The 18,107-nt window shown below is 50.1% G+C and overlaps 1 pseudogene; it reads left to right on the top strand.

Moving 5' to 3' along the window:
- LOC129716182 (alpha-2-macroglobulin-like protein 1) overlaps positions 1-18,107 on the top strand; it is a 131,193-nt pseudogene that overhangs the window by 15,526 nt on the left and 97,560 nt on the right.

The following is an 18,107-nucleotide window of genomic DNA, read 5'->3' as shown; positions in this document are numbered from 1 at the left end:
ATATTTCGTTTTAATTTGGTGCATACAAACTGGGTATCTTCATTGCTGTTCACAATATTTAACCTGTCAGATAGGTATAGTCGGTTTTAACAGCTATTATCATAAAAATGTCCTTGCAAACTGTATATTTTGTTGTGGATAAATTATGTGGGAAGCGAGAGTGTTTCTGTACCAATAGCAATAACGACCCATACTATGGCCATGTCATGATCATTTTCGGTCCTTCACAGAAAACATGCTTGCAGCAATCTGTAGTGTGCATGGTTTAGCCTATCTTTTACCATGGTTCAGGATTTATTGACACAGGTTTATCATACATTGAATAATCCAACCACATTTTTGTTTGGAAGTGGAAAGAATGAATAGAAATTGCATTCATTGCAACATAGAAACATAGAAAATAGGTGCAGGAGTAGGCCATTCGGCCCTTCGAGCCTGCACAGCCATTCAATATGATCATGGCTGATCAACCAACTCAGTATCCTGTACCTGCCTTCTCTCCATACCCCCTGATCCCTTTAGCCACAAGGGCCACATCTAATTCCCTCTTAAATATATCCAATATATAGGCCTCAACTACCTTCTGTGTCAGATAATTCCAGAGATTCACCTGTGTGAAAAATGTTTTTCTCATTTTGGTCCTCAAATATTTCCCCTTATCCTTAAACTGTGACCCCTTGTTCTGGACTTCCCCAACATCGGGAACAATCTTCCTGCATCTAGTCTGTCCAACCCCTTAAGAATTTTGTAAGTTTCTATAAGATCCCCCCTCAATCTTCTAAATTCTAGCGAGTACAAGCCGAGCCTATCCAGTCGTTCTTCATATGAAAGTCCTGACATCCCAGGAATCAGTCTGTATGGCAAGAATGTCTTTCCTCAGATTTGGAGACCAAAACTGTATGCAATTCTCCAGGTGTGGTCTCATCAAGACCCTGTACAACAGCAGTAGAACCTCCCTGCTCCTATACAAATACTATACTATTCACTTTTGCTATGAAGGATAAGAGTTGCGATACTGTGTGTAAAAAGAGTGTAAAAAGAGTTGAGATACTGTATTATAATTTTGCTGCATGTCGTTGTGGTATACCTCATGTCTTGATTGGCGAATATGTTTAGTTTGTGACTATTTGATTCAGAAATAATGTTTGAATGCTTCATTGAGCATAATTCCGACTGGTAACATTATTGCACGTGTCATGCAAGCCGTCTTAAATGGCCATCTAAACTGTCATTTGTCAACCTAAAAAGCTGCCTAGGTTGCCCGACTGGCAACAGGAAAAAAAAGTTAAGTGAGAGCCCTGGGGAGTGGAGAAGGGGAGAAGAGTGGAGAGGGGGGAAGGGAAGAAGGGAGGAGGAGAAGGGTACGGGAAATGAAGAAGGAAGGATTGGGATGGGGGGTGGAGGGGAGAGGGGAGTTCAGTCTACACTCACTGAATCCATCCCTGTCAAAAGTTAGAGATAGTGATTGGATCTGGAAGCGAACCAATACATCTGTAAATAAAATTGGACAGACATCTTTTCATTTGCACAATTGATTTTATTGTATTCATTTTAATATATTAACTAGACCAGGAGCAGACCCGTTGGGCCTGTTTCCCCAATGCGTGTCTATGGGGGGGCTACGGCATCACACTTTACACTAACCACCCCCCAAAAACAGAGGCGGGGGGAGGGGTGTAGAAGGAGACAGGGTGGGAGAGGGGAGGGTGAGAAGAGGGGAGGGAGGGGAGAGATTTGGGGGGGAGTGGGAGGAGAGCAGGAAGGGGGGGAGAGGTAGGGGGTGGGAGAGGGGTAGCAGGGTGGGAGAGGGAGTGGTGCAGAGAGAGGGGGAAGGGGAGATGGGGGTGAAGAGAGGTGGTGGTGGGGGAGGGTGGGAGGGGAGGAGGGAGAGGGGTGAGGAGAGGGAGATGGAGAGGGGGGAAGGGGAGGAAGAGAGTGGGGTGGGGGAGGGGGGATGAGAGAGGGGGTGGGGGGGGTGGGGGGCAGAGAGGGGTGGGGGAAGGGGAGAGAAGCGGTAGAGTGGGGAGGGAGGGGTAGGGGGAGTTGTGGAAGAGGGACATAGGGGAAGGGGGGCGGGGAGAGAGGGAAGGGGGTGGGGTATAGAGTGAAGGGGGGAGGAGGAGAGAAGGGTGGGGGGGGGGAGAGGGTGTGGGGATGTGTGGGGATAGGAGGGAGAGAGAGGAAAAGAGTGTGGAGGAAGGGGGTGGGGGAGAGGGAAGGGGGGAAGAGAGAGGGATGAGGGTGAGGAGGAGGGCGAGGAGAGGGGTGGGGGAGGAGAAGAGAGGGAAAGGGAGGGGGAGAGAGGGTGGGGAGGAGAGGGAGGAGGGAGGAGGGAGGGAGGGGGTGGGGTAGGGTGGGGGGGGAGAGGAGGAGGGGGGGTGGGGGGAGGAGGTGGGGAGGGAGGAGGGGGGGGAGGGGAGGTGGGAGGAGGGGGGAGGGGGGGGGGGGGGGAGAGGGGGGAGGGAGGGGAGGAGGAGAGATATAGGGGAGGGAGGGGGAAGAGTGGAGAAGGGGGAGGAGAGGGTAGAGGGAGGTGGGGGAGGGGGGAGAGAGGTGTAGGGAGGGAGGGGGAGGAGGGAGATGGGGCAGGGGAGAGGGGAAGAGTATGGAGAGAGAGTGGAGGGGAAGGGGGGAGGGAGAAGGGGGGTGGGGGGGGGAGATGGAGGGGTGGAGAGGGTGTGGGGGGGGGGAGGAGAGAGGGAGGGGGGGGGAGGGGGGGGAGAGAGAGGTGTGGGGGGAGGGGGAGAGAGAGGTGTGGGAGGAGGGAGGGGAGGAGATGGAGTAGGGGAAGGAGGGGGGAAGAGTGTGGAGGGAGGGGGTGAGGGGAAAGAGGGGGGAGGGAGAGAGGGGGGGTGAGCGGGGGAGAGAGGAGAGTGGAAGAGTGGGGAGGGAGGCAGAGAGGGGAGTAGGGGGTGGGAGAGGGGTAGGGGGAGTGGGGAGAGGGGGAAGGGGGGAGAGAGAGGGGGGGGTAAGAGGGAGAGGGAGTGGAAGAGTGGGGGAGGGAGGGGTAGGAGGGAGTGGTGGAAGAGGGGGAGGGAGGGGGGGGGGGGGGAGGGGGGGGGGGGGGGAGGGGAGGGGGGGGGGGGGGGGGGGGGGGAGGGGGGGGGGTGGGGGGGGGGGGGGGGGGGGGGGGGGGGGATAATGGGGGGGGGGGGGGTGAGGGGTGGGGGGAGGGGGGAGGGGGAGGGAGGGTGGGAGGAGGAGAGAGGGGAGGGGGAGGAGAGATGTGGGGGTAGGGGAGGGAGGGGGAAGAGTGTGGAGGAAGGGGGTGGGGAGAGGGAAGGGGGGGGGGGAAGAGAGGGATGAGGGTGAAAGGAGGAGGGCGAGGGGTGGGGGGGGGGAGGGAGAGAGAAAGGTGTGGGGGAGGGGGAGAGAGGTGGGGGGGAGGATGGGAGGAGGAGGATGGGGTGGGGGGGGGGGGTGGGGGGGAGGAGAGGGAGAGGGTGGGGTGGGAGGAAGAGGGGAAGGACAGGGGGAGGAGAGAGGGGATGGGGAGAGGGGGGAAGAGAGAGGTGGGGGGGAGGGGGTGGAGTGATGGGGAGGAGGTAGATATAGGGGAGGGAGGGGGAAGAGAGTGGAGAAGGGGGTGGGAGAGGTGGAGGAGAGAGAGAGGGAGGGGGAGAGGGGGGAGAGAGAGAGAGAGGTGGGGGAGGGAGGGGGAGGAGGGAGATGGGGCAGGGGAGAGAGGGGGGAAGAGGGTGGAGAGAGTGGGGAGGGAGGAGAAGGGGGTGGGGGAGAGAGAGGGATGGGGGTGGGAGGAGGAGGGGGGAGAGGGGTTGAGGAGGAGATGGAGAGGGGTGGGGGAGGGGAGGAGAGAGGGATGGGGAGGGGGAGAGAGTGTGTGGGGGCAGGGTGTGGAGGAGATAGATGGAGTAGGGGAGGGAGGGGGAAGAGTGTGGAGTGAGGGGGAGAGGGGTGGGGAAGAGGGGGGAGGGGGAGGGGGGAGAGAAGTGGGAGGGGGAAGAGGGAGGGGGAGTGGTGGAAGAGGGGGGGAAGGGGTGGGGGTAAGGGGGAGACAAGTGGAAGAGTGGGGAGGGAGGGGTAGGAGGAGTGGTGGAAGAGGGACATGGGTGGGGGCGGGGGGAGGAGAGGGAAGGGGGTGCAGGAGCGAGGAATGGGTGGGAGGAGGAGGAGGGAGAGGGGGAGGTGAGAGGCGTGGGGAGAGGAGAGAGGGTGGGGGAGGGGGGGGGGGTGGGGGCGCGGGGGAGAGAGGGATGGGGGTGGGAGGAGAGGGGTTGGGGGGGGGGAGGGAGGGATGGGGGGGGAGGAGGAGGGGGAAGAGAGGGGGGTGAGGAGATAATATATAGATATATCAATCTATATATTAAAACTGGCTGTATGTGTGTGTGTTTGTGGGTGCCAGCCTTTGATTCTTTGCTACGCCAACACCACACGCAGAAACGCCGAGATTTTTTCCATTTCGGTAGGGATTTCACTTTTACATCCACATATCCACTCCTGATTAACTTTTGTCGTGTTTATGTACACATGTTTAATAAAATCCTTCTCCCAACCTCCCAAAATTTCAAAATGTTAAAAAAAACAGCTCTCACCCATAGAATGTTGGTGAACGTTCCATCGTGTGATGTCACAATGCCCAATGCTCACAGATGTCCAATCGGAATGGATCCATTTACATATGCCTTTGCACCAGCCCCAGCCCCAGCCCCTCCCCCCAACCCCCAGCAGCCTGCGTCAAAGCACGTCAGCAAGTCGAGTCTATTCGTCACATACACATACGAGATGTGCAGTGAAATGAAAGGTGGCAATCATGTGTGTGGGAATAGAGAAAGAGGATGGGGGTGATAGGGAATGGGGAACAGATGGACTGCCCCTACCCCTCCCCCTTCCACGCTCGCTCCCCACTATTTCCCTCTCTCCCCCCACCCCTCTTCCCCTCCCTTCACATTCTCTCCTCCCGCTTCCCACCACCCCTTTCTCCTCCCCCTCTCCATCTCCCTCTCCTAACCCCCTCCCTCCCCTCCCTCCCCTCTTCACACCCTCCCCTCTCCCACCCCGTCTCCCTCTACCCCCCTCCCCCCGCCTGTGTGTTTGGGGGGTGGTTAGTGTAATGTGTCATGCTGCAGCCCCTCCCCTTCCCCACAAACGCGCGTTGGGGTAACTTGGTCAAGTAGATGTTTAAAATCCATGCATTGAAGGAAGAATATTTTACAGCCTATCTGTGGTCCCTAACCCCAACCCTAACCGTAACCAGTTGTCATCCGCAGGACAGCATACGTTGGCGTGTGACAGGGCACACAACATGATGAGACAGCCAGATGTCGCCCCTGGATTTTGAACATTCCAAAATCCAGAGGTGACAGGTAGTCACCGCATGTCACTACATGCGTTACCAAGCATCGGGCCGTGTTACGACCCGACCACGATGCGACAACCTCTTTCAGGCTGTCGCCAAAAATGTCACCCAAGTGGGACAGGCTTTTCATGCTGCAAAACTTGAGAGCAAGGCTCGAGTCCACAGTGCTCGAAGAAACTGTCCAAGCCCGAGCAGGCTCGGGAGAAGCGGCAGCTGAAGTCGGAGTGTGAGCGCCATAATCCGCCTTCACCAACCTGCCGCTTAAGCAGCTCCTTGGGGCGACCTGCTACTGCTTCTTGTGTTGCTGCTGGCGTGGTTACTTGTGCACCCCGCTGTTTGCATGGCAACTGGTGCTTCCTGGGGGAAAATACTGATTTTCAAAAATCCAGTTTCTGTGTAGTACGTTCTATTGCATTTATGTGAGAAATGCCGATTTCCCCAACAAAATACTAATTTTCAGCCATCAAAATACAGAAATGCTCAGTGAAACTTGGCAGCTGTGCAATTATTCACAATCACATTGTGTTTGAGAATTCAAAATGTGATTTGTGATCTTGTTGATGAGTCATCATGGAACTAGAATTTGTTATAATAGTATGACAGCAAAATAGATTAGTTTGAAAGCGGTCATAGTAATGTAAATGCACCATTTAGTTTGACTTCAATTTTCATGATGGAAATTGAAATCGAATTAAATGTTGTATTCACATCACTATTTCATGTTGAAGTTGATGTGATGTGAAGTTGTTAGGTCAGAAGGACCATTAAAGGTGCACTGCACACACTAACAGAGTCTAACAGTAACAGGCAATCAAATCAACACACAAAACTTTTTCTAGAAAAAGGTTTTCTATACTGCAAAAACATACAGTATTTTATTTGCAGTTTTTGCATGCTCCTTTATAACATCTTACATAACATTTTACAACAATGTATACAACAATGACCCCAATCATCCCATTCCACCCACTCATTACTCTTGACTCAACCAAAATGATTTCTGAAATGTTGGTCATAAATTTGGTGCAAAAATAAGGCTAAGAATGCACCAGAGAGCTTCTAAAACCCAGCGCATTCAGGACCCTTGAGCAGGCCCTGGAACCTGGACGCGAGGGGCTTCCCGCTTGTGATGTGTGCTGCGTGCACATTATTTCACATAAACTTTTTGTAATCCTGTCATGCCACCCCCATTTTTGAAAAGCTTTGTTGTATAATCTGCAAACTTGGCCACAAAACCTTCAATTCCCTCATCGAAATCATTAATATACGTGAAGACTAGCAGCTCCAGCACTGAACCCTGCAGAACTCTGCTAGTCACTGGCAGACAACCAGAGAAAGCCCCCTTTATTGCCACTCTTTGTCTTCTGCCATCCAGTCAACCTGCTATCCATGCTGGTATCTGCCCTTTGATTCCATGGGGTCTCATCATCTTAGCAGGCTCTCATCTTAGCAGATTCTCGGTACATGCAACAGTAAAATAAACCATTCTCATATTTAGGCCGTGCACTCTGTATCCACCACATTACACTCATTATTAGTCCATGCACCCTGTATCCACTGTGTTACACTCATTTGTTTGTGCACTCAGCACCTGCCACACAGCACTCATTCTTAGTCTGTGCATTCAGTTTCCACTACATTATACTCATAGTTAGTCTGTACTCTCAACATCCACCTCACTACTCTCATTGTTAGTCCATGCACTCAGCATTCACCACACTTCTCTACTCACTACCCTGATTGATGAAGGCCAATGTACCAAAAGCTCAGTTTGCACCCTATTTATCTGTGATGCCACTTTCAGAGGACAATGAACCCGCACTTCCGGGGGCTTGGCTGTTCACTGAAGTTTTTGCCCTGGTTTAGTTTTCAGTTTTTACAGCGAAGGTCGTAAGTGTTATGTGAAGAATTAGGCCATTCAGCCCATCAAGTCTATTCTGCCGGTAGGTACACAAAAATGCTGGAGAAACTCAGCGGGTGCAGCAGCATCGATGGAGCGAAGGAAATAGGCAACGTTTCGGGCCAAAACCCTTCTTCAGACTGATGGGGGGTGGGGGACAGGGAGAAGAAAGGAAAAAGAAGGAGGAGGAGTCCGTCTATTCTGCCATTCAATCATGGCTGATCTAACTCTTCCTCCTTACCCCATTCTCCTGCCTACTCTCCATAAGATACAGCGTGGAAACAGGACCTTTGGCCCACTGAGTCCACACTGACCATGGCAGAAGAATGGAATTGAGAGGGAATGATAGATCAGCCATAGCAGATTGAATATCAGAGTTGACCTGAAGGGTCTGTGGCGCTGTGAGGCAGCAGCACTACCCACTGTGCTGGTTTGATTTGGTTCCAGTCCCAGTCTCACTGCATCCCCTCACTTGGTGTGAGACACAGACTGAGGTTAACTTTGAGGCAAAGTGGTTGTTGCTGAGTTGACAGTGAGTGATGGGTGAATGGCCTCCTCTCTCCTTGCCCAACACCTGCCATAGATGGGGTAGACAGTCAGAGCCTTTATCCCAGGTGTGAATGTCCAACACTAGAGGTGAGAGGGGACAAGTTTCATGGAGATGTGCAGGGCAAGTGCTTTTACACGGAGAGTAGTGGAATGCATTGCCAGGGGTGGTGGTAGAGGCAGATATGATAGTGGCGTTTAAGAGGCTTTTAGATGGAAGTGCAGGGAATGGAGGGATATGGATCGTAGACAGGCAGATGAGATCAGTTTAACTTCACATCATGTTCAGCACAGGCATTGTTGGCCGAAGAGCCTGTTCCTGTGCTGTACTCTTCCATGTTCCACGTTAACTGCCCCCTTAGAGGTTTCCCCCAGGCTACTGGAGGTGAAGGTTCACCCTGCCCTCACCCCCTGGGGCATTGTCATGGGACCTGACTGTGCCTCTCATCCCCCAGTGCGGTTCCGGGTGGTGTCATTGGACCAGGACTTCCAGCCAACCCTGGAGAAGGTGAGGTGACCCATCCCCTACGCATCCCTTCCATCCTCCTGCACAACCCCCGTCCTCTGGACTCTGCCTCACTGGAACCTCCTCCTCCGTGCCCTTCCCGCCTCACGGTTCCCCAGTCCCCACCCCAAATATACCCTTTCCCCACCCAGACCAAATCCCTGGACTCCACCCCCACCACCCCAAAGTCCCCCCACCCACCACCAAAGTCCCCCCCCCCCCCACCCTGGCCACCTCTGCTTGCGTTTAGCCCCCACAAACGCCCCGACCTCCGCCCTCACCTCCTCGGTCTCTCACTCTCCGTTATTCACAGTCTTCCCCCCTCACCTCCCCTACCGCAGCCTCTCCCCCTCTAGCTGCTCCTGCCCCCCCCCCCCCCCCCCCTGACCTGCCCCCTCCCTATTGGTGCAGGAGACTGTTTTAAGGGCTCCCAGCTGTGCTGTGCCCCCACTGACCACCTTCTCTTTCTCTCTCCCAGTACCCGCTGATAACCCTCACGGTGAGTGTCTGTGATGGACTGCGGGGGACGGCAACGCAGGATCGCCCCAGATCCGGCCTGGGCTCTGAGCCCATCGGTCCCCACGGTGGAGGCCGGTCCCCACGGCGGAGGCCGGTCCCCACGGCGGGAGGCCGGTCCCCACGGCGGGAGGCCGGTCCACATGGCGGAGGCCGGGAGACAGGTGCTGGGGGCGGTGGACAGTCCCTTGGTGGAGTCCAGAAACCTGGGTGGAGACCCGCCCTACTGCTGGGCTCCTCCACTACACCGATGCAGCTGGGGTAGATACATGGGGGAGGGGGGGGGCAGTGGCCCCTCTGGGGGGCAGCAGCTTCATTTGATGCGCAGAGCCTCACACAACCAGCCTGGCATGTTGGCCCCCTTGTCAAATCAGGCAGCGCTGGGGGGGGCTGGGGGGGGGGGGGGGGGGATGGGTACTGGAGGGGTGGTACTGGGCGTGGGGCGGTACTGAGGGGGGGTACTGAGGAGGGGGTACTGGAGGGGTGGTGGCACTGGGAGCGTGAAGGGCAACACTGAGGGAAGGTACTGAGGGGGGTGGGTAATGGCACTGGGAGAGGAAGGGGCAAACTGGGGGGGGGGGGGATGGTTTTGGGTAGGAGGGCAGGGGTGTTGGGAAGGAGAGGGATACTGGGGGAAGAACGGTACTGAGGGGGGGGGGGGGGGGGGGGGTACTGAGTGGGGGGGGGGGCAGTGAGGGAGTGCAGTCCTCAGGGAGCCCTCCACTTTGGGAGGGGCGGTACAGAGGGACCTCCACACTGTATATTTACATGAGGAAGTGAGAAAAAGAGAAATAGGCAAACACAGGGAGGGACTGAAAGAGAGAATAAGAGAAATAGAGACAGTAAGAAAGAGAGAGGGACTGAGATGGAAAATGAGGGAGCGGGAAGAGGGGAGAGGTGCAAGGCAAGGGTAAGAGGGAGGAGTGGGAAGAGGGATGGAGTAAGGGATGGGAGAGAAGAATAACGAGTGATGAAAGGGGGGAGGGTAGTGAGTGACGAGGGAGAGAGACAAAGAGAGGGAGAGTGAACTGCTGGAGACGTTGTGATCCTCAGGACATTGCGCAGAATCGGATTGGCCAGTGGCTGGACGTGGAGGGCAGGCAGGGCATCGTGGATCTCAGCTTCGACCTGATTCCCGACTCCCCGATGGGCTCGTACACGATCCAAGTGCAGACGTCCAGCAGGAAAGTGACCCACAGCTTCACCGTGGAGGAATACGGTGAGCAATCCCGGCCACGGGATCCAGACATCTCCCTTTCCCCATTCCCACCCCCTCCGCACATCCCTGCATTCTGCCGGTACAGGGAAGCAGCAGTGGGATCAATGGCAGGACGTTTGGAATGGACCAGACTGTTACTGTTCATCACCAGGTACTGGTCCCGACCGGAAATGTTGCCTATCTAAGTTCTCCATCGGCTGATGAGGCACTGAGTTATTTTTGTGCAGTGTGTATATTGTTGCAAACCAGCCTGCAGTTCCATTCCTTCTGTCTACACTTCTTTATCCAGTCGGCTCGATCTCCCTGGATATGATGCAGTTTAACCCTCCAGAGCAACCTTCATGCATAATGTGATCAAATGTCTTGCTGAAACCCAAATCGACAATGTCTGCCGTTCTGCCCTCATCCACCTTTTTGGGTACTTCTTCAAACTCAATCAGATGCACAAAACCACGATAACTATTCCTAATCAGCTCTTTTCTATCCAAGTGCATCTATATCTTATCTCAGAATACTTGTCTCTCTTAAGATTCACTCGCATTTGGAAGTTAATTAGCGATATAGCCAGCACAGCTTTGTATGAGGCAGGTTGTGTCTTACTAACTTGATTGAGTGTTCTGAGGGGGTAACAAAGGAAAATTATCAAGTGGATGTTGTAAATGTGTATTTTAGTAAGGATTTTGATAAGGTCTCCTCATGGTAGGCTGATCCAGAAGATTAAGGAGTAAGGGTTTCATGATGACTTGGATTCAGAACGGGCTTATTCATAGCAAACAGAGGGTAGTGATTGAAGGCAGATATTCTGGCTGGACATCTGTGACCAGTGGAGATCCGCAGGGATCTGTGCTGATGTCACCAAAATTCGAGGAGTTACAGACAGTGAGGAAGGCTGTTGGCTAACATACAACTAGTAACACAGGCGACTGTTGGCTGGCTGCCGTGTGCATAGCACCTTAACCGGGCCTTAAATGGGTGCAGAAACAAGTACAAGTGTGAATGTTGCACTTTAGGAGGTTGAATGTAAGGGGAAAGTATACAGTTAATGGCATAACCCCGTACAGCATTGATGTCCAAGTCCATAGCTCACTGAAGGTGGCAGCACAAGTAAATAGGGTGATTAAAAAAATGTGCATGGGATGCTAGCCTTCATTGCTATAAGAGTCAGGCAGTCGTGATGCAGCACAATAGGACTTTGCTTAGGCAGCATTTGGAGTATTAAGTGCAGCTCTGGTCACCCCTATACAGGAAAGATGTGGAGGCTTTGAAGATGGTGCAGAGGGGGCTTTCCAGAATGCTGCCTGGATTAGAGGGTTTCAGTTATAGCGGGAGGTTGGATAAATTTGGATTGTTTTCTTTGGAGCATCAGAGGCTGAGGCTTGATAGAAGTATATAAAGTTATGAGAGACATAGATAGGGTAGATAGTTAGAACCTATTTCCCAAGGTGGAAATATCCAACAGGGCACAACCATGATGTGAGAGGGGGAAAGTTGAATAAAGAGGTGTGGGACAAGTTTTTTACACACCTACTTGAACATAATAAGCACTGTCCTCAAGACACCGTGTAGGAAAGGACTGCAGATGCTGGTTTAAATCGAAGGAAGACACAAAATGATGGAGTAGCTCAGGCAACATCTCTGGAGGGAAGGAATGGATGACGTTTAGGGTCGAGACCCTTCTTCAGACCGATGTCAGGGGAGTGGGCGGGACAGAGAGAATGTACCGGAGACAGTAAGACTGGTGGGAGAACTGGGAAGGGGGAGCGGGGAGGGGATGGAGAGAAAGGGAAAGCAAGGGTTATTTGAAGTTAATGTTCATGCTGCTGAGGTGTAAGCTACCCAAGTGAAATATGAGATGCTGTTCCTCCAATTTGCGCTGGGCCTCACTCTGACAATGGAGGAGGCCCAGGGCAGAAAGGTCAAATTGGGAATGGGAGGGGGAGTTAAAGTGCTGAGCAACCAGGAGATCAGGTAGGTTAAGGCAGACCGAGCGGAAGTGCTCAGCGAAAAGATCGCCGAGCCTGCGCTTGGTCTCGTTGATGTAGAGAAGTTGACACCCGGAACAGCGGAGACAGTAGATGTGGTTGGAGGAGGTGCAAGTGAACTTCTGCTTCACCTGAAAAGACTGTCGGGGTCCTTGGATAGAGTTGAGGAGGGAGGTAAACGGACAGGTGTTGCATCTCCAGCGGTTGCAGGGGAAAGTACCTGGGGTGGGGGTGGTTTGTGTGGGAAGGGACAGTGCAGGAGGTAGCACCAACGCAGTCAATGTAGCGGAGATAGGGCTCTGCTCTCTCTGATTAAACTGTTTCCATTAATGTACATGAACTATTTCAAGAATCAAGAGCGTTTTATTGTCATGTGTCCCAGATAGGACAATGAGATTCTTGCTTGTTGCAGCACAACAGAATATGTAAACATAATACAGGACAGGAGATAAAAGTTCAGTGTGTCTATATACCATAGACATGTACACAATAAATAAACAAACAGATAAAGTGCAAAAGTAATAATAAACTGTTATTGTTCAGAGCTTGTTTGATGTTGTGTTGATACACTGTGGGGGCCTAACAGTACACTCCCAACATGGTAGCACCTGTACCCTGGAATATTAAACTGCCAGCCCTGTCCCTCTCTCTGCCAGGTTTCTGTAACGGCTACAAAGTCCCAGTGATGATGGATGCAGATACTATTGTGGCTTGGAATTACAGGAAATAGACGGATATAACCATTAGGGTCAAGACCCTTCTTCAGACCGATGTCAGGGGAGTGGGCGGGACAGAGAGAATGTAGTCGGAGACAGTAAGACTGGTGGGAGAACTGAGGAGCGGGGAGGGGATGGAGAGAAAGGGTAAGCAAGGGCTATTTGAAGTTAGAGAAGTTAATGTTCATGCTGCTGAGGTGTAAGCTACCCAAGCGAAATATAAGGTGCTGTTCCTCCAATTTGCGCTGGGCCTCACTCTGAAAATGGAGGAGGCCCAGGGCAGAAAGGTCAAATTGGGAATGGGAGGGGGAGTTAAAGTGCTGAGCAACCAGGAGATCAGGTAGGTTAAGGCAGACCGAGCGGAAGTGCTCAGCGAAAAGATCGCCGAGCCTGCGCTTGGTCTCGCCGATGTAGAGAAGTTGACACCTGGAACAGCGGATACAGTAGATGTGGTTGAAGGAGGTGCAAGTGAACTTCTGCTTCACCTGAAAAGACTGTCGGGGTCCTTGGATAGATTTGAGGAGGGAGGTAGAACCTGTACCCTGGAATATTAAACTACCAGCCCTGTCCCTCTCTCTGCCGGGTTTCTGTAATGGCTACAAAGTCCCAGTTCCAAATACCTATCCATGCTCTCAGTTCATCCACCTTACGCGTCAGGCCGCATTTGCAATATTGTGTTCAATGTCCCCTCATGATCATTATGGAGGTGTAATTGTATAAGATCACCCTTCAACCTCCTGCGCTTCAAGGAATGAGGTCCTAGCCTGCACAACCTCTTCCTATAGCTCAGGTCCTCAAGACTTGGCAATATCCTTGTAAATCGTCTCTGCATTCTTTCCAGCTTCACAACAGCCTTCCTGACTGAACTGAACATAATAATTGAAATGCAGCATCACCAATGTCTTGTCACCAATAACATAACGTCCTAACGTCTTTCCAGTACTCCGAATGATCCAGGCCAATGTGCCAAAAGCATCTTGACCACCCTATCTGCTGGTGACATCATTTTCAAGGAACAATGTACCTGCAGTCTTAGATCCGTCTGCACCCTAGGGCTCTACCATTCATTGTCAAGGTCCTGCCTTTGTTTTACTTCCCAGAATGCTGCACCTCACACGCAGCTACATTCAATTCCATTAACCATTCCTCAGCCAACTTGCCCAACTGATCATGATCCTGCTATAATCTTTTATAAACATCTTCGTAATGTACGATACCAACCACTTTAGTGTCGTATGTAAATTTACTAATTATGCTTTGTGCATTCTCATCCAGATCATTGATATAAACCACAAATAGCAATGGGCCCAGCACTGATCCCTGAGGCACACTACTAGTCCCAGTCTGAAAGTACCATCCAGTCCGAAAAGTAGCCTTCGACCATCACCCATTGCTTCCTTCCATGAAACCAATTCTCTATCCCGTCGACTAGGTCTCCCTGGATCCTATGCAATCTAACCTTCCAGAGCAGCCTATCATGCAGACCCTTCTCAAATGCCTTGCTGATGTCCATATTGACAATGTCTATGGCTGTTCCTTCATCAAACGTTTTGTTTTTTTCTCTCCAAAAAACTCAATCAGATACATAAGATTCAATCTCCCCCACACAGAACTATGCCGACTAACTCTAATCAGCCCCTGTCTATCCAAATACATGTATATCTAATCCCTCAGAATACTCTTCAGTAACTTGCCTCATTGGTCTATAGTTCCCAGGCTTTTCCTTGCAGGCCTTCATAAATAAAGGCACAAAATTAGCCACCCTCCAGCACCTCACCCTTATCTAATGATGATTCATACATCTTGGAGTCATAAAGTGATTCAGTGTGGAAAAAGGATTGGCCCTTTGGCCCAACTTGCCCACACTGGCCAGCGTCACACACTAACTATACCCCCCCCCCCGCACTCACGCTAATTACCCCCATTGATATTATATTAATATTATTAATTTGCTCCCCCAACGTTTTACTCCATAACCACCCTATCTACTGACTTGCATAGTCCCCAATTTGCAGTCACATCTAGAGAGAGTCCCCAACTTACAGTCACATCTAGGGGGGGGGGGTAGAGAGTGAGGGCAGAGAGAGAAGGGGCAGAGACACAGAGAGAGGGGCAAGGGGGACAGGCAGGGGCGAGGAAGAGAAGAGGGAGGGTGGGTGAGAGGGGAAAGGTGGGGGGGAGAGTGGGGGGGAGAGGGGTGGGAGAGGGGAGGGTGGAGGGGGGGGGAGAGGTGAGGGGAGGGGGAGAGGGTGGGGAGCAGGGAGGGTGGATGGAAGGGGGTGGGGTGTGTGGAGGGAGGGGGTTTGGGGGGGAGGGACGGAGGGGGGAGGGGATGGAGGGGAGGAGTGGGAGAAAGAGAGGGGGAGAGGAGAGGGGAGGGGGGAGGAGTGTGAGGGGAGGAGAGGCGGGGGAGGAGGGGAGGGGAGTGGAGGGGGGCAGAGGAGAGGGGGAGAGGGGTGTTGAGGACGGGGGGAGGAGAGGGGAGGAAGAGGGAGAGAGGGGAGTGTGACGGGGGGGGTGTGCTGAGAGGGGGGGGTGAGATGAAGGGAGGGGGAGAGGAGGCAGGGGGAGCAGGGAGGGGAAGGGGGGGTAGAGGGAGGTGGTAGGGGTGTGTGGAAGGGGGAGGGAGGTTTAGGGGAGGGATGGTGAGGGAGGGGAGGAGGGGGGAGAGAAAAGAGAGGGGAGAGAGAGGGAGGGAGTGAGAGAGATGGAGGGGCAGAGGAGAGGGGGGGGGGGGGGGAGAAGAGATGGGGGGGGAGAGAGAGTGCCTTTTTATTTCAACCCAAACCCCCCAAACAACCATTTGTAGGCAGCACTTTTTTACTTTAACCATATTTTCATTTTCAAACCACATTAAGGGTACTCACTCACAGTTGTGTGCACATGTGTTCAGTGTTATTCACAGCTCAGAGAAACGTGACCCTCTGCCTTCCTCCAAATTAAAACTAGGACGCTTGCAGACTAATTGAGCCACACCACTTACTGGTTTTATAGTCCATCCCCCCTGCCGCCAGCGGGGGCAGCAGAGAGAATGGGGAATTTTGTAAAATCATTAATATCTCTGTCATTTTTCATCGACTGGAAAAATCCTCGGCACACATGCGGCGGAGGGGTGCTCCGAGCGAGGTGGGCAAAAATGAAGGCCGTAGGTGGCGGCGTTCTCTCGGAAATCGCAGCACAGATCGTCAAAACCGGTCAAGAACAGACTTTTAGTAATATAGATGTTATGATCTGATGTCCCCATGTTTACACACACTGTATAAGTACGCTTTTACTCAACAGAAACTGCCAGAAACTTTAAACGAATCTACAATAACGCTTATACCAAAAACAGATAAGGACCTTGAAGACCCAGGTTCATATAGAGCAATATCTCTCTTAAATACTGATCAGAAAATATTAACTAAAATTCTAGCACATAGATTAAGTTTAATGATTAATAAATTAATACACCCTGACCAAACAGGTTTTATTCCAAAACGTTACTCATCTTATAATTTGAGACAATTATTCAATATTATATACTCAAATAGAATTGCTAACGTAAACCTAGCAATCATTTCCTTAGATGCTGAAAAAGCATTTGATCAGGTGGAATGGCGTTATCTTTTTTTGGTGATGGAAAATTTTCAACTAGGCGAGAAGTATTGCACGTGGGTTAAGCTTTTATATACTAACCCAACAGCTAGAATATTAACAAAGCAAATGTTATCAACTAAATTTATCTAGAGGTTGTAGACAAGGATGCCCGCTATCTCCGTTATTTTTCTCGTTATTGAACCATTAGCAGAAAGTGTCAGAGCCCATCCAGAAATATATGGGTATAATACTAAAGACACAGTGAATAAAAATTATTTATATGCAGATGATGTATTAATATACATTACAAACCCAGAAACTAGCATTCCAAACCAATTAAATCTAATAACTCAATTCGGTTTGTTCTCAGGATATAGAATTAATTGGAATAAAAGCAAAATCATGCCAATAACGGATCTCAATTTACATACATTGCAACAATCCCCCTTTAAAATAGTCAATGAAAAATTTAAATATCTAGGAATTTATGTGACTAAGACATATACTTCTTTATTTAAATTAAACTTCCCACCTTAACTGAATAAACGACATAAAAATATTCAGTATTGGAAAACACTCCCTGTTTCAATTTTTGGTAGAATTAATGCTCTAAAAATGCCCTAAAATGTTTTTTTTTTTTAAGTTGATTCCATTGTCACAAGCTTTATTTGGGACTATAAGAATCATAGAATAAGCAAAAACCATTTATGTAAATCAAAGACAAATGGAGGTTTAGCTTTACAAATGTTTTTGATTTATTTCTGGGCAGTCAATATTAAAAATATGAACTCCTGGTTGGTAGAAATGGACCAGCAACCAGACTGGTTAAAGATGGAAAGGAAGACTGCTTGCCTATTGAAATTGGCTCGATTCTGTTTGCTCCCATAAAATTGAACAAAAAAACCTACAGTGTAAACCCTATAATATATAGTGGTATACGAATTTGGAAACAATTAAAAAAAGACTTTAAAATTAGATAATTTATCACTCTTTCTTCCCATTGTAAACAACCCTTTTTTTAAACTCTATGTTGGATAAAGGTTTTACACAATAGAAATATTATAGAATTAAAAAGATGGGACATCACTATAGGAAAGACACTTTTCTTTAATTTCAGGAGTTACAACAGATTTATGGACAACACTCAAATAACTTTTTCAGATATTTACAACTTAGAGATTATGTTAAATCAAATACACAAGATTATAGAACTAAAGAACCAGAAACTCTTGATGAATGTTTGAAGAAACATCCTGATACAGATAAATTAATATCTCATATTTATAATACCCTCTTAGACAGTGAGGTCCCGCCGACGGAATCATATAGACAAACATGGGAAAATGAATTAGGCCAACCTATAACAAAAGATATTTGGGACGAAAGTCTACAACGTCATCAATGCTCGTTAAATGCCAGACATTCTTGAAAACAATTTAAAGTATCACATAGACTACATTATTCTAAAACAAAATTAAATAGAATCTTCCCACATATCTCTCCTATTTGTGATAAATGTCAGCACTTAGAGGCTAACTTCTCATACCTTTGTAAATTGTATAAAAATCAAAAATTTCTGGACGGATATTTTTAGAATAATTTCTGAAGTTGTCAACACCCAATTGGATCCCGACTAAAAACGAATAATATTAGGAATATCAGAACAAAGCTTAAAACTTACAACAAGTCAAAGAAAATTTCTTGATTATAGTATAATAACTGGAAAAATTAATATTGAAAATTTGGAAAGGTCCTATAACCCCCACAATTAAAATGTGGATAATGGAAATGTCGGAGACCTTACATTTGGAAAGAACTAGACTTGTC

Source organism: Leucoraja erinacea, unplaced genomic scaffold (genome assembly GCF_028641065.1).
Source record: "Leucoraja erinacea ecotype New England unplaced genomic scaffold, Leri_hhj_1 Leri_181S, whole genome shotgun sequence".
NCBI classification, from domain to species: Eukaryota; Metazoa; Chordata; class Chondrichthyes; order Rajiformes; family Rajidae; genus Leucoraja; species Leucoraja erinaceus.
Note: the sequence above shows the minus strand (reverse complement) of the source record. Positions and strands in the feature narration are given on the sequence as shown.